We start from the raw sequence: 12,963 nt of genomic DNA on the forward strand, positions 1-12,963 counted from the left end.
ACGACGACTCATATTGTCTTATAAGTTATAACACAACGCATTATAATGACGATGATAATGTGAACATTAATAATAATAATAATGGCAATGTAATATTATATTATGATATTTCGAAGGTCCGTTTTCGAGAAGCAAACGAGTCACATGTTGGGAGAGGACTGACTGAAGTCGAAAATGGTTCATCGGATCGTCGCATCGGGCCGATGTTAATATTATAATAATACATATTTTCAAACCGGTTCGGCATATAGTCGTCCAAATAAACTCTTGCTCACACACACACGAGCACTGACTATATATCGTGTTCAAACGTATACGAAAATGTACAAAGATATCGAATTTTCTACGAAAAAAAAATTGTTTCTCCTCTTCGCCGGTATAACTACAGCTACAGAAGACGTGTGGCCTGCCCGTAAGCCACGAGACTTTTTCACGCCACTACACACGGAACCGCGTCATGTCTTGGAATACAATACATAGAAATGACACTCGATCAGCTGATCGTGTTTTTGTTTACCTATCTGCACCTGTGATCCGAAGTCTGAACCTATCCGAGAAACAATACACAAACGAGCCCACCCTAACCTGAAACCAGAGGTTATAATGCATATTAATTGTTTAATGGAGTTCCGAAAACGTTTACTGCAGCCGCCTGTCAGCGGTTTCAAGGCCACGGATTCGGTAGGACCACGCACAGTGTTCTAGATGACCCACCCAAGCCTACCCGTATCCTATAGTCGCACGACGACGAGTAAAACAATGATAATAATAATATTATCGTCGCCATTATAATATTATTCTATTGCCGTGGTCGTCTCGCAATTATTCGTTTGCGAACGAGATTACCGGCCCCGGAGAGATTAAAATTTTGAGCCCGACCGGTGGTGGCGTGTAGCCGCACAGATAAGTTCCGCGGGGATTTCGCTGTCGCCCGTATACACTATACATAGTATCATTCGGTCGATCCGGAAGCTCGAAGACACGTACTCCGTCCACCGATAATTAATTATCATTTATCAGCGGCGTATATAAAAAAATATATATTATTATTATAATAAAATTATGGTAATAAGTAATAAAATACACTGAAAATTAGCGGTAGCGGCGTCGTCGGTTTGACGAATTCACCGCGGCCGCCTCGGTGTTTCTTATCTGCGGGACGTCAGAAATTTGGACGTGTACTGTAGGATAAATAACAAATAAAATCAAAATAAAGACTGAATAATATATAAAAAAAAAAAGAGACGGGAAAAAAGAGATCGGCAAAATTAATTCCCGTAACGTTCTTTGACTTCTTTCCCGGCGCGTGTGGAGGGTGAATTTTCATTAGTCCGCGCGCCGGAATCGCATATATTCTAATCCGTTCTTTGTGTATATATTATAGAAGTAGTAGTAGTAGTAGTAGCAGTAATAATAATAATAATAATAATACTGCACGACGAGAAGAATGTCCGGACCGCCGCCGACGCGGATAGCGGGAGCCCGCATATTAAAAGTCCTGTTTGTCTTTAGGATGTTGTTCCCTTTCATTTCCGCCGCCGGCTATATATATTGATTCAATCGGATGTTTTGATTAAAATTTAAATACACAACTCCCCTTATCATTCTATTGGCTCCGATGATGGGGATTTTTTTTCTTCTTCTCCGCTCATTTAATCCCGACGTTATGGCCATTCGACAATAATTATGATAATTCCTCTTTTTTTTCCGTTTTCCAGTAACGTTTTTTTTTCTTTTTATTCACTCGTATTATATTAGTATTGCTTTTGCTTTCATCCGTATCCGCGCACAAGGTAAATACACGTACATATTATCATATATTATAAGTTACTTGGTATTATACTATACTACATTACTACACATTATTACTATTTCAAGATTCTTTTATTATTATTATTATTATTATTATTATTATTATTATTATTTACGTCGTACGACGGTTTTTCTATTCCTACCGTGCGATAACGCCATTACGTGACACGCGCAACAATAATATATATACATTATGCTATTTGCACCCCGTAATTGTATATATATTATATTCTTCAATTTGACTAATCCTCTCGACACCGTTGCGCTGCAGCGTGTCTTTTGTTTGTGTTTAATAAACACGCGCGAAAAATACACGCCGAAAAGAGTGTCGCCGGAGTCGGACGAGATGAGGCGGGGGTCCCACGCACAGCGACGTCATGCTAATTTGTTGAAGGGGTTGTGTTATAGGATCAACAGCAGCAAGCAGAAGCAGCAGTAACAGCAACATCACATCATCGAAATCCGATTCGGCAGCGTGGTGAAACAATAATAACCCGAGAAACGGCCTCGGGGCTAGAGGGTAGTTTCGTCTGCCGCGGCGGTGGTGGCGGTGAATGTCAGAGCCCCGGGAGGGCGGGTGGACGGACGGCGGTGGAAGATTTTAAACTTTTGCCCGTTACGCAGAAGGGTCGAATAAGTAATAAGTATAAGATTTCTGGAGCGAAACGCCGCGGCATCGTCTTCTACCCGCTTCTCGGTCGCCGCCCGCCGACCCTCCGCCCATCGTCGGTAGGTACTACTATATACGGTGTGTGTACGGCGTGTGTTGCCAAAACCCTTTGGGGGCTTTGCCGTTTTGAGTTATGATTATTAATACACACGTATCCTGTGTGCGCAACGCGCAAAACTCCTTACGATTATAATATTAAACTCCAACGTTCCGGACCCGGGACCATGTTAATTGAAACGAAATCTCAGATTCGTCGGCGGCCGGTCGAGTGTGGCATACAGCGAGGGTGGGTACGTACGATAGCGAGTGAGTGGGAGTGGGATAGGGCGAGAGAGAAAGAAAGAGAGAGAGAGAGAGAGAGAGAGAGATAGAGAGCAGACAGACGGCGCGAGAGAGTCGGAGAGGATTTAATATTAAATTAATCGACATAGACATATACGCGTACTGAGGTGGTGATGGAGGTGGGGTACGAGTGCATATATATTGTACATGTATATATTATAATGTGTTTACGGAAAGTTTATGCGTAGTGTGTCAGTGTGAGTGTGTATTCGCAGATGATCGAAAATCCGACCGGACGGATTCCGGAATCGGCGAGCGTGTATAGGTATAGATATATATAGCACATTATATTATTATACAGCCGCCTGCAGTCGTTGTGGTGGTGTGCTGTTGGATCGCGGCGGAGGTACAATAATTAGGCCTGCCGTGATTATTATCGAATAATCATGCCGGAGGCGGTAAGACAATGTTTTGCAATTCATTAACTCGAACAGCAGTGTTGTACGCCCGCCTTCGCGGCCGCAATGATTTATATTAAATAATAATATTTATCGCATTATTACGTATGTGTGTCAGTGTGTGCAGTTTGGTGAGTATAACCTGATATTGCATACCCGTGCACAGATACGCAGCTACATTGGACATGAAAAATAATAATACTAATATTAAATACTTGATAATAAATAATAATAATATTATACGCCCTTTGAAAGTTTGAACTATTTAATTTTCCATTACCGCTTGAATACGCGTGCAATAAGTAAGTACTTACTAGGGTGGGATAATAAATTTACAAATATCAAAATTTATATTATTATTGTCTAACTTTCAGAATAGTTTCTTGGCTCCTTTGGAAGCCAGATAGTTCGTGTTCGTTTATCAATATTCACAATTCACATATCCCATTGTATTTAGCGATCTCTAACGTTTTCAGACGTTTTACTCACTGATTGCAGATGAAAAATATACGTCGTTATTGTTATTATATTATTAATATTATGGTTATAAGTGATTTGCAATAATCTTTTTAACTAATTTTAAAATTGTCGTGTGCAACTCCCGAGCTTCTGAAATAATTATTCGATAATAATAAATTTGAACTGACTATTATAGGTATAAGCTATAACATTATAATATTAAATTGTTGTTTGTGCAACAGAACGTTATTTATTTATAATATTTAAACATTTCTTCGGGAACTAATTATTTTTGAAATAGGTTCAATATTTTGACAGTCAAACCTATGTTTTAAATTATATATTTCGAATAATGTGTATGATAAAATTCATAGCCGAGGTGTCGGTTCATACGTTTTTAGCACGTCAGTTCAAAGAATTGTACTAATCCACAGTATAATTAGGCAGGAGATTAATAAATAATATTTGTATATTAGAATTATGGTCCAAACGAACTTCATTCGTAAGCATCTGAGTAAAATCAAAGACAAAAAAAAAAATGTTTACATTTCTTGGTAATTTCTCCGAGACCCGATTGGCTGGCATATTATCTGATCGAATGTCATGTCATAAACTCGTAGTTTCAGAACAGAATACAGTAGGTACCTAATTAGAATTACTTTCAATGTCATTCCGGACGATTTGTAAGTGACGTCCAGATTTTTAATGGGAAAGTTTCGTACGCCCCGAAGCACATTCCTTTGAGACTACTCGTAAAACCGAATTTGTATACATTTAAAACAAGATTATTAATTTCTTTTCCGAGGGTTAAAAGTTCAAAGCGAGAAAGAGGGAGTTAATTATTAAAACGGATTCTGTACGGAGGGAATTAAAACGCGAAACGAAACTGAATTTTTGGTTTTGACAGTACATAAAAGGCAATCGACAGCGTCGGCGGCACCGACGGAGGCAGTCCCTATAGCAGCAGCAGCCTTTTTGCAAAAGCCTGAATGCGATTATATTATTATTATTTGTACGCCTCTGAAATCGAACCTAAATCAGAGCGAAAATATAATATAATATTAAATGTCATATAACTCTCAGCAACACATTCCACGTATATTATATTTATATTATGGGTAAGTAAAAACGATATTTATTATCACTGTATATTATCGTTATTATTCCGTCCGGACAAACGCGCGTGCGTAATATTCTAACATTATTGGGTACCTGTATTATAAAATATACAATACTCGTGTTTGATGGTCGCCCACCCGGCGATCCATTATTATTATATTATAAGTTGTATTTTTTTTTCTTTCCGATATAATATAGAGCGCATACTATATACAACACACGCACACACACACGCACAAAGTATATAATATAGATAGATGTGTGTCGACCGATAACATAATATTTCGATCGGAATGACACGAGCGTTTACAATATACTTACACACACTCACACACACACACACCGGAGTGAGTGCCTTGTAATTAGCAGCTGGCGGCGGACAAGGACTAGCCATACACACACACCCACTTTGGAGGAAAAAAAGGCGTTTCGACTAAATCAAAAACGGTTTTTATACACACATTAACATAGAGAGGCACGCATTGAATATTGTTCTTCTACAATGGTAACGGCAATAATAATAATAATCATAATAAAAACTCGTGACAGTGACATGCGGCGCAAGTCGCGCAACGTCGTCGTCGTCGGCTGCTGCTCACGTAATGCCCCGGACGGAGCAGAGATCGGTAGTGGCCGATAGCTTTGTGTGCGCTCGGCGGCACCCTGCGAGCTGCTGCAACCGCTGCCCACGTGCAACCGTATTAAATATTAATAGTATAATATTATTATTATCCTGCGTATTTCGAATGGTAATTGATTCGGCGGCGGACACCACCTGAACACGTCACGACGAGATGTTTTAGTGCGACGGTCGTGCGTCTTAGGTATAGGAACACAATAATATGTTGGTACCTCTCATCTACGTTAGGTGTACAATCAAGATTTTCAAGAAGAAAAATTCGATACGTATCGATACGGAATAGTTACGTACCATCTCGTATCGAAGTCCGAGTCCGATACGGGTCGGTACGTATCGCTTGTATATTGCACGTGTAATATCTTGAACGCTCAAAATTGACCCGATACGTACAGATACACTCCAAATTCTTTCTTGAAAATCTTGAATGTATCGTCGCGTGCTTGTCGGTAGGTGCATATACGACCGACGGACGGACGATGAGAATACGAGCGTTTACTAATTGCTCTCCATAACTTTCAGGGTTGATGTATCAACTGTTCTCGGTTTATTTGCAAGCCGATAAACTTATCAATTGCACTAGATAGGTATTTGATAAAACATACAATAATATTAACACCCGACTATTATCGTATAAAACAATAAAAATAAATGACTATATATTGTACGTCATATTATGAAAGCATCTCTTAGTGTCAAAGTACTCCGAATTATTCAGTATTGTGTACTGCAACGGACACATTATAGGCTGATAAATAAAGCCTAGAAAAATTAAAAATATCAATATCAATCAAATGTATACATGTGTACAAAAGGTACCCAAGCGCAATTGGTTTACTGACCATGTGCCACACAAACTGCAGGTACACGTCTTATCCCGAAATACAAACGTTGTCAACTGGTCCACCATGTATGCGACCCGACAAAATATTGGCATTATCGTCGTCGTATGTTGTTATTTCGTATGTGTATAAACCAAACTGCCGAAGAACGCCGTGGAAAGTCGCACTGTACTGAGCGACGCGAACGAAACGATTTCGTCTTTTCCATGCACACATCTGCACCGTCGCCGGTGATACAATATCATAATCCTCGGGGCTAAACGGGAAAACCTCGTTGTCCCAGCAGCAGAGGGTCACGCCGCGACGCGATTAACGCGGTCCATTAGATTGAATAATGACGTCCCGTCCGGCAGGCGTATAATCTCCGTCGGAGGCAGCAGCGGAGATTACGCGCTGTCGCGACCGCAAAACCCGCGTATTTGTCCCGGCGGCCTTTGGATCTGAGCGTGATGTGCGACGGACGTATATACGTGGTTTAATAATAATTTTATGGCGAAATTCATCGTCGTCGTCGTCGTCGTCGCCAGTTATTTTTCGCACGCTGAACGTATAATAATAATATTATAAAATCTTATCAGAATATATACGAGTCGTCGATAGGTATTTTTTTTTATCCATTCCCACGACGAGTCGCACATCGCGTGCGAACAAACTATTATAATATGAAATATTTGAACTCGAATAACGAAATCATTTCGGGGTCGTCGACGGCGTATGCTATAATATGTTTATCATTATTATTATTATTATTATTACTGTGGTTGTTTTGTTGCCGCTGTCCGAGCCAGTGTATTATGCAACGCCGGTGGCAATAATTAGTAATTGTCGTGTTTATTGAGCAATGACTGTCAGGATGTGATCGTATTTTAAGGCGCCATTGGGACTGCCGCGGCAGCTGTAGCCAAAGTCGGCTTGGGGTTCGAAATGAATCTCCTCTGCGGGCGAACACAATATAACGTAGGTATATACACATGTGGGTAGTGGGTGTCCATAAACTCGAAGAAAGCGATATTGCGCCCGACCCGTGATTTACAATGCACATGCGCCGAGCCTGGGACCGACTCAAAGGCGAAGTGGAAAAAAGTACGCTGGGAATTTATTTAGAACGATAAATTTACACTCGAAACCAATAAAACTTTCTTCTCTCCAAAATATATAACGCGGGCCAGCTTTCATATAATACCTGTCCACCGGAGATTATTGAAACGACACTTTACGCGGTGGCCTTCTGTAGCAACGCTTTTTGCAATTTACTCGGTTTCGATGTATAGGTAATAGTAATAAACATGTGTGGGTACATAAACTCATTGTTTAGGACACATACGTTTTCGCACACTGTCGTTTACAAAGGACTATAGATATTGTAAAATATTTTATTCTTATTTTTCACACTTTTGTCGTCCCGTCAGTCTGTATATATAATAACATAATATAATCGTATTTTTTCGTGTGTGTCCACCGTGTGCGTGTGCGAGTATCGGAAAGTTACCAACTGGCAATATATCAACTGGCTATCAAAAGCAGCGTAAAAAGGACACGTCCCCGCGGCGAAAAGTTAGCAAAGTGAATTTATGATTCCGAAAATGTGTCCTGTGAGGGGGGTGGTGTTTTTTCATACACACTCGGCCGATACGGCCGGTGACAAATGAATCCATCTTGTCCGCATTTTCGGGGTCAGGTCGAGAAAAACGAGTTTTCAATTGAAATCCAATATTTTTTTCTTCCACCGCTGTCGCCCTCCGGACCCAAACTTTGGTCTGCAGATAAGGGAGAAATAACCGATGACGGATATTAACTTCGACGCCGCCGCAGCGCCGTACGATGTTCGGTTTACTAAAAGCAAGCGACAATATTATGACTTCTTTTTTTTTTTTTACGTGACGGCCGTCAACGAATCCGCAGTGTTAAGAGATAACTGTATAACGACGACGACGATGATGGCGCAGAAATAAATTCCCGGTGCTCCACAGTCATATACACTGCAACGGTTATTTATTTTTTAAGAAATCTCCGGCGGAGGAAGAGGACGGCCGGTCGTAATATTATACTAAACTCGGCATCGTATAAACGACAAAAGAAATTACCCGCTCGTAATTCCGCGGCACACTGCAGAGCCGAGATATATTATTATATATATATACCTAATACCCGAAGAGGATAAGTATTTGTAAAGAATATTATTAATAAAAATATACGGACGGAGAGGATTTGCCGGGACATTAATATTTCGATATTGAAATTTTTCTTTATTTTATTACTATACACACTATATTGTAAAACTCTCCCTCGCCGATGCGATGCCGATCCCTGGACCCACGGACGCTGTTGTATTATACCAGTCGATCAATCGCGTATTGTAGGTATATACATCGATTATTTCGAACTCGCAACGGACAATTATTTGGGTTTGGCAGCAAAACTCGCACAAAATATTACTATCGTCTTGTCGTTTATAGGATCTGTACCGAAAACGCTGCAGCGGTCACAAAATGTGGGTGGAGGGGAACTGCGGGTCCGGACACGAACAACACACGTCATCATGATGTACGAGTATAATTTAATAATATTATTATACACACGAATCTCGCGATGTGCATGTATACTGCAGTTCTACGTATAACGTTATAATAGAATATTACTATTGTAACAACACAATAACATACATACACACAACACAACAGTAATATTATTACACATTTTCAAATATATATATATATATAAATAGCCACGTGTCGATGGTCTCCGGAAGGGATGGCATTTGATCGCGGCCTGTTCGCCGGGGTGGAGGTTTTGTAGAAACAATGGGCATTCGGACGAGCGCACACACCCGCATATTATATAACATATATATATATTATATTTATCCCGTTCAAAAGCGGAACAGACGCGGACGCAGTGGGGAAACAACGATATTAGATTAAAACACTGGACCGATAATACTCCGTGGCGGCTGCGGCGGCGATGACGGCCCGTGATGAGCCCGCCACTATATTATTATAATAATAATAATAATAGCACATGTATAATGTGTATATATAGACTGGTGCTACTGCCGCCACCTCTGTGATATCTAGATTTGTGGGGCATTATTGTGTGCGGAGGTTTTGCTAATTATTACGCGCCCGATGTGTGTGTGTATACTGGACTGAGCTTTACCAAAAACGTCTGCGTGTGTGTTACTATTGTTATTGTTATTGTTATTCCTTCGGAACAATGGACCCGAAATCCCGGCCACCCAAAAACAATACGAAAAGCCGCTCTGCTATATAGTCGTTAATGCCGCGTAATTAACCGCGATATAATCCCGCCACCATCACCACCGCTGATTAGTATTATTATTATCGTTGTACCTATATAATATATATATATATGAGCGTTTATACATCACACAGTCCGCGTACGCGTATCCTCCGCGGCAGTGTTTGTTTTGGTCGGCAAAAACATATTGTATACACTACGATCGCCGGGTGTCTGGGACAACATTATATGCAGATATTGACGCACACACGGTATGATATAAAATATATTATTGTATCGATGGCGTTCCGATAGCCCGTCGAACGTTGGCGGCCGATTTTAATTTTACTGCACTGGTAACCGGCAAAAACAGCAGCCCGCCAAGTGCATATCAAAATAGCCATATTCCGGATTATTTGGACTTAACTGCATCACGCGGACGGCAGCGACCGTATGTATAGGCATACTTATGCATGATTCGAACGCAATTGTTAATGTCATAATAACACCATACCTATCTATAATCGTTTGTGTATGCCGGAGAATCGTTGTTTATATAATATTATGTACGACCGTTGATACTTTTTTTTCATTTATGAAGCTCGTCGTAGAAAATCAAACGACAATCCGTACCCACCGATCGAGGCTGCAACTTTGAACCCCGAGATTTAACCGAAATCCATTTTTAATACCCTGACGCTCCACGCGAACTATATACATATTGCTGTGCGACGGTTATCCTGCGCCGTTGAAGCGAAACCGGCGCGTCATTTCGCCTTTAAAGCTTATCGTTATTGACAAAGTTTTTTTTTCCTACACGTAACGATTGCGCTGGGTTTTTTTTCTTACCCCAGCAGAATGTGCTTTTTTTAACCCACCAGAGTGTTGTTTGCAAGAAATTCGAATAAAAATGTAATTTAATGTTTGACGTTTTAGCGACATTGTTTCCCGGCCCCCCTCGCCCCAGCCTCTTCAGGTCCACTCTCCGACCCCGACCACCGAACACACCTTACATTATACACACCACCGCCGGCGCACGACAACACTATAAAAATTTTACGTCGTTAGTGTACGTCGTTTACCATCGCCGCCCTCCCGAGCGAGTAAAGAGAAATTGGCGTAATGGAAGTCGCATCTGGCAACCCCTTAAGACACACCGCACACGCGTTTACAGCCAGAGCAAGAAGCGACGTCGTGTACATCATAAAGAAATGACTACCGCGGTGACGAAGGGTGTGAACGGAAAATAAAAAAATATCGTTCGTTCAATTCTCGTATTATATTATTCGATTCTCGAGGCTCATCTCCTCTCATTACGGCACCGCGCACTATATATATATATAATACGATGGAGTGGTGGGTGGGCGTGTGAGACGTGAAAGTCGTTTTTCATATATATATTATTTTTTTCCCCCGTTGTTCCCCTCCCACGCGACTCTTGATGGAAGATTTTCCGCGTTGTCGTTTTTTATTTGTTTCACGTTTGCAGTCAGCGCGCGCCGTACTGTTATTAAACGTTTCGGGAATATGTTTCGGCAAGTTATAATACGAGCGGGCGCGGACAGCGGCAGATCGAAAACGTCATCCATCAATTCCGCCTCCGCCGAGAACCGTAGCGGCACGTCGACGGTCGGACGGCGGGGAAGCGAAAAACGCGCGCATTACACCGACACGCGGAGAATCTGGCGGTGTGTTATTACTGTTATTATTATATTATTACTATTTCACTTCGTGTGTATATGTATAATATATATATATATATACATATATATACAAGCATATATCTGATATTATAAATGTTAGTGTGCGGCGCGAAGAAAATGTTTAAACAAAGACGATATTACACAGCGGTATGAGCAGGTGGGATAATAACAATTATTGCGATAAACGTGTACTTGTATATTTCTCTCTACGCGGTCTGCAAGTCCCTATTTATAAATATTATACGCGCGAAGGCGATGACTATTATAGGACTCGGCGGCGGCGCGGTAGGCGTGTTTAGAGATATGCGTTAAAAAGAAAAAACCAGCGGAGGAGACTGAAACGGATAAAAAAAAAAAAGTTAATAACTTCTTTTGCATAAATATTTAACGTAAAAATGACTACGGCGTTCATATAATAGGCCTTCCCCGTGCCCGCGTCGTATAATCTCCGGAGACGTGTAAAACGTTTCTTTTCGCACTCCCCGGACACGACGACGCATACTATACTATAATATCCACGTATATATATTATACATTAATACGTGTATATATTTTTTATCCACCCTTCGTTATTTCACCGTCGTCCCTTATTTATTTGTGTGTGTGTGGGTGTGTATCCATTGCGCGCCAAAAGAAAATTGTTATAAATGATACGCGACGACCGGAGGAACTCTGCTGGCTGCCACCGCCACCACCACCGCCGGATATAAATTAGATCAGAGCGGTCCCGGAGATGGGCGCCGCGAACAAAAATAATAACCCAGAAAATACGATATCTTATATATATATATATAAGTTAATATATAATTTATATATAAATATGATGGGAGAAAAAATACAAGAAAAGTTTTAGCGCTAAATTCAATTTAAGTACGCTCGCCCGAGCGTTTTCTACTCTCGACCTGTGTCTCTGTGTATATTATATACCCGTCATATAATAACGCGAAGATATCATATAGGTCGTATACCTTTGTGTCGCCGCCGCCGAGTACAAATAACACAACTTTCGAGCGTTTCATTGAAATTTACGACCTCCGTCTTGTATTACTGCAGCCGCAGCTGCTGACAACACGGCTGTAGAGAGGCGCGCAGACAATGAGAAATTTTCGAGTGCCGAGGTGCAAACAATAATAATAATAACAACAAATTATTATCATCGTCGTTATTTACGAAGTAATATTTATGTAGCATCACACGATGGGCTCGCTGCGTGCAGGTATACTCGCAGATTCGCAGATATTAAGTCTGCGGTACAGGGTGTAACGAGGCGTTTTATTGTCGTAAGTAGACTTCAATGAGGGCTAGTAGGTACCAACCCTGAAAACAATTTTAGTATTTTAAAAACTATTGCTGATCGGAAACCTTACCATGTAGATAAGCTCTAGGACAAATATGCGGCGTTCGGGACAATTATTAATGACGGTTATAAAACTACAAGCCTTTTTATTTTTAAACTTACACAAAAATTGTTTTAATTCCCTCCCCCTCCTTCGAGTTTTAATCTATTGCAACTTAAAACTAATCGGGTAAAGAATGAATATTCTTATTTGGTAATGTCCATGCCAATTAAATAATACTATAAATAAGTATGTTTGGCCGGAAATAATGATAATGTTCTGACGTGGAAGTTTTAGAAGAAGTCGTCGGTTATGCGATAAATCAGAAGAGCCGAAGCGCAGTGAAACGCTTGTACCTAGTTTAAATAATATTATACTATTTTAACGGATCTGCGAGCAGTTCTTAA

The 12,963-nt window shown here is 40.6% G+C and overlaps 1 protein-coding gene across 2 annotated transcripts in view; it reads right to left on the bottom strand.

Moving 5' to 3' along the window:
* The window catches only part of LOC111028715 (dachshund homolog 1), a 127,987-nt gene that overhangs the window by 38,959 nt on the left and 76,065 nt on the right, over positions 1 to 12,963 (bottom strand). The window lies entirely within an intron of this gene.

This window comes from Myzus persicae, unplaced genomic scaffold, assembly GCF_001856785.1.
Source record: "Myzus persicae strain clone G006 unplaced genomic scaffold, MPER_G0061.0, whole genome shotgun sequence".
In the NCBI taxonomy this organism is placed as follows: domain Eukaryota; kingdom Metazoa; phylum Arthropoda; class Insecta; order Hemiptera; family Aphididae; genus Myzus; species Myzus persicae.